Raw genomic sequence first — 4,689 nt, 5'->3', positions numbered from 1 at the left:
CCCCCCCCCCCCAGCCGTCTGGAGATAGCAGTGAAGCGAAGAAGACAGATGCCAGCGAAAAAGACGGCCGTCTCCTGGAACCCTCGCCGGCAGGATCAGCGCAGGAACCCAGACCTGTGATCTGTGTTCCCCCATTCCCTCCATCTCCCTCTTTTCCTATTAAGAAATGCAAAGCATATTATATTGCTCTCCATGACTTGCTCTGTACTTAGCCAGTTATCATGTGTTCAATTAGTGCATTGTAGGTAGTTAATAAATGCTTGAACTTGGAGACTTGTTGTCCGCTCCAATTGGGGATTTGTGAATCTGAGTCACTTGTCCCCCTCGTCTGAGTGGGATGTGACACCATCCCACCCCTCGCTGGAGGCACAGAGCTGGGTGCTTCCTGGGGCTGTGACCCAGTAGGTGGACGATGGCTCCAGCAGACGGCTCCAGTGGGCTGCCAGGCCGGGACACACGAGGACCAGGGGTCCGCTGTGGCCCCTTCCTTTGTCCCCCACCATTGAGCACCCCGGGAAGGTGCTGCAGAGGGGGACACCCAGGACAGGTGAGCATCATGACTATCCTGTGAGAGGGAGTGACAGCGCTGGGGCTTGCATGTTTCTCTGTCTTCAGCTCTCTTTTCATCACTGTAAATTCCATTACTTTGAATTCAGTCAAAGCCTTCAGGTTTTTGGGTTTTTTCCAAGCCAGTTATAAAAAGGACATTAGAATTACAATTCTGGTGCTAACAATAGCATTACTCAAAGCTGCTGGCCAGAAGTAGGGAGCTCTGGGTAGAATAAAGACCTAAACTAAAATGTCAATAATAACTTCTTTCTTCCCCTCCCTGTCTTCCAGCCTGCACAATCTGCTTGGGTCTCTCTATCTTAATGGGCATTAAAATGGTTTTGAATTAGATCTACAGAAAATTGAAAGTTTTTTCTCTCAGAAGCTTAGTCTGTTTTTTAAAGGCCAGTGATCATATTTTGGTTTTGTATAAGAGCATCTTTGATCTCAAAGGCTCTCAGCTCGTAGATGTAATAATGGCTCATTACCAGCAATTCGCTGCTGTCAAAATGCAGCTGCAGCTGGAGGGGGACAGGCACCATGCAGCAGCACCCAACGTGCCAGGAGAAATGTTAGGGAGATGTTTGCTGGGGGGTGCTTGGTGCTGTCCCCCTACAGCCCTACATGGCTCTGCTGACAGACCCTTGCTCGCAGGGAGCCGGGCTGGCAGGTCAACCTCCACCCGACTGGTGCTGGGTTTGCAGCCAGCTGCTTTCAGCTCAATTTGGTCCCTAAAAGTATGGGATGAAAGAGCTCCAGCAGCACAACCTCAGCTCCAGGGGTGCTGTTCAGAGGGTCCCCAGGGACACCTCAGGTGACAGCAGCGTCTTGCTGAGATGATAATGCAGCCAGTAACCTGGCAATGCACAATGGGTTTTCTCATCTATATGACCAACCCACATGGCATCGCCGCTGCTAAAAATTCTCTCCACAGGTGCTGTGTGGGAACGGGGTCATGCTGGCTGCCAGAAACCTGCTGCTTGCTCACTGCTGGGAAGACACAGCAATTAGACTTTCCAGGAAAGTCCGTTACCATGGCAGGGCACTGGGAGTAGATGGTCATTTACCTCATCCACAAATCAAATGGGATTTAGTCTGGAGGGGTTATATGGGCCCAACAGTTTCAATTACACCTCCCGCCTGCGTTGTGTCTTGATGGTGCAAAGCCGAGCACTCATGAGCAACGTGATGCCCTGTGGCAGCACCCAGGGTCCAAGGGGTTGTTTGTAGGGGCCCTGGGGATGAATGACTTCATGGGGAGTGTGGTTGGGGCTAAGTTGGGGCTCGCACTTGGGTGTAAGAGGAGACAAAGGGTCTGCCCTCCTGCTCCTGGGAGAGAAGGCAGCAGAGGCTGGAAGGGTGCAGAGCAAATCAGCCCCGTGTCCCCATCAGCTCCCACAGGGTTGCACCATCCCTGCTCATCTCAGCCACACTGGGACGGGCGGAGTCCTCAGTGCCCCGGTGAGGTCAGGGCAGGGTCTGCCTCAGTGCTCCCTGTGCTGCAGGGGCTGCTGCTCTGCACAGACAAGACATTTTTGTAGAGCAGGCCTGTGAAGCCCACAGCAGCGGTTTGATGGCTGGCCTGAGGAAGGTCTGCAAAGAATCCAGTTCTCTTAGGTGTCCCTAGACCATCCTCCACCAATGAGTCCTTAATGACCTGCAGCAACCACCTTTGCTCACCCCAGCACCAAGCACCCCTCCTGAGCACCCAGTCCTAGTGAGGGGTGAACAGGGCCAGAGAAGCCATCAAAAGCACCCTACCAGCTGCAGCCTGGGGGCTGCATGAGACCTGGGGGGGCACAGGAGCTGCGCAGGGTGTCAGGGCACTAAAAGGCTCCAGATCAGCCTGACCTGGAGCCCCAGCCCATGGGCCTGGGAAGCCCATTTAAGCTCTGCCAGGGCCATCACTGTCTGAGTTATATTAAGGAGCGTTGGTCTCCAGTGTTGCTCATCCAGACCTTAACGCATGGACAAATTTCCCAGCTTGATCTGTCTTATCGCTGCAGACCTACCAGAATATCACCAGGCTGTGCCTCACCCTGATTATGCTCACTGATCCTGAACTGCAGGTTGATGTTTCTGGCTTGATTTTAGATCCGCCTCCATTGTAGGGAACTTTTCTGGTGGTCTGGACTCCTGTTTGAACATCTCTGGATCTGCCATGCTTGGGAGAAGAGGGATGGGGCCCTTGCTGATGAGACTGCCCTGTAGCTGTGTGTCTTCAGACTTCCTGGATCTTTGGGAGCCTTGGCCCTTGCTGTGCCCTGACGGGTGGTGGTGAGGGGGTGCACAAAGGACTACAGGGGAAAATACAGTGTTGGGAGAGAGGGTCTATGGGGTGTAGGTGTTATAGGGTGGTGTTTGCCGGGATGGGGTAGGACAACCTCCTCTGCAGTGCTCCTTGCAGTGCTTGCCAATGCTTCTTCAGTGCGAGGTTGGTGGAGCTGCTGGTGCCCACAGCTGGGGTGCAGAGCATAGAGGAGGGAGGTGACACGTTAAGCTGTGCAGGAGCAGTTGAGCTGTGAAGCTGCAGCTGATTTTTCAGGCACTGCTGGTGGCAGAATGCAGACTTTGCATTTCTGAGTGCAGGACCAGATTCCTCACTGGTATCTGTCTCTGTTGTGCTGCCTTTTGAAACATCACTGTGCATCTGTTTGGTTAAAGGCCGCTACAAAGCAGCTTTGGCGGTTGCCAGGCTTGAGAGGCTAAATTTCCTCTGGTGACCCTTGAGGTAGGAGGACGTGTGCTCTATTTTGCCACAGTGACAGTCCCTGCAGGGCTGTGTTGTAACACTGAAGCGGCCACGTTTCCAGCGCAGGGTCAGCTCCCCATGGCAATACCTTGTGCACAGGCACCGGTGTGAGGAACTGGGAAAGCAGAAACTTGGGCCCCACAGAGTACTGACACCAGAGAAGTCCCCTGACTGTGCATGGAGACAAGCCATGGCAAAGTGGGTCTGGGCAATTTAATTTCTTCTTCAATCTTTACTTCCTTCAGCTGCTGAGAAGCGATGTCAGTGATGGGGTGCCACGAGCAGGAACGTATCTTGCAGAGGACAATGAGACACAATTGCTGCAATGCCTCTCTTTTTCAAGCCCATTTAATTTAAGCTCTTTGCAGCTCCAGCAGGTGTTTATGTTGTAGCACGGAAGGCAAGTGGTGAAATTATAATGGCAGAGCTTGCTCAGTGAAGGAGGGACAGGTCGAGCTGTAGCTGTGCTGTAGTCAGGCAGGTGTCTGGTGGAGAGATAATTCAAACCCAAATGAAACGATTTCTTCTGGTGCTGCTCTAGCCTGATAACTGTGATAACACAAATCAAATGCAGTCGTCAGCTTTGATTCACATCACAGTAGGTTTTTTCACTGGCTGAATTGTCAATGCAAGGCAGGTTTTAGGAGGACACTGTACAAATATCTGTAGATAGGGCTGGGCTTGGAATGTTTGCCCATGGGAGGAGTGTGCAAAGGTGATGGGTGCTGTTGGGAAACGGAGCTTCTAGTGAAAGAACTGGTTTCATCCTAAACCATCTCAAGTGTACAAGATACAGGGAAGATGGGAAAATACAGCTGTGATGGAGTTCAGGGAAAGTAAAAGCAGTTTTGACAGATATGGCAGCAGCTGATCTGTAAGGCAAACTCCAGCCTCAAGGAGAATGGTGAAATAAAATCAATCTGAGGAGATTTAGCTAGCATGACTATCTTCATAGAGCTTAATCCAGGACATTGACCCACACTGTGCCTGGGATGTTTCCACCTCACCCACATGTTCAAAGGGAACTGAAAGCACACTGTTAACAGTCATCCTGGCTGTATTAAATCAGGCGTGCCATGTCTTTTCCCTCCTTGTCCTCAGACAAGGGTCTCATGGCTTGTTACACCAGCTCTTCCGTACCTAACGTCCTCCTCCCACCTTCGCAACCTTTTGGGGAAGGGAAAGGCTATCAGGTCTTGCACATAGCTCACTGCTGGTCTGCCCTGAGCTGCCTCTCCGTGCTTTCTGACTAGCTGTGCTGTTGTAACACACTGATCTGCTCTTGGCTTTCAGTTTAACAGGTGAAAGCCCATGTGCAGCTCTCCAAGGCATGTGCTCCGCCTTCCCAGCTGCACTCGCTGGACGTTTCTCTGCCTCTTTCCTGCCAG

This window comes from Athene cunicularia (assembly GCF_003259725.1).
Source record: "Athene cunicularia isolate RWA chromosome 17 unlocalized genomic scaffold, athCun1 chr17_part1, whole genome shotgun sequence".
NCBI classification, from domain to species: Eukaryota; Metazoa; Chordata; class Aves; order Strigiformes; family Strigidae; genus Athene; species Athene cunicularia.
Note: the sequence above shows the minus strand (reverse complement) of the source record.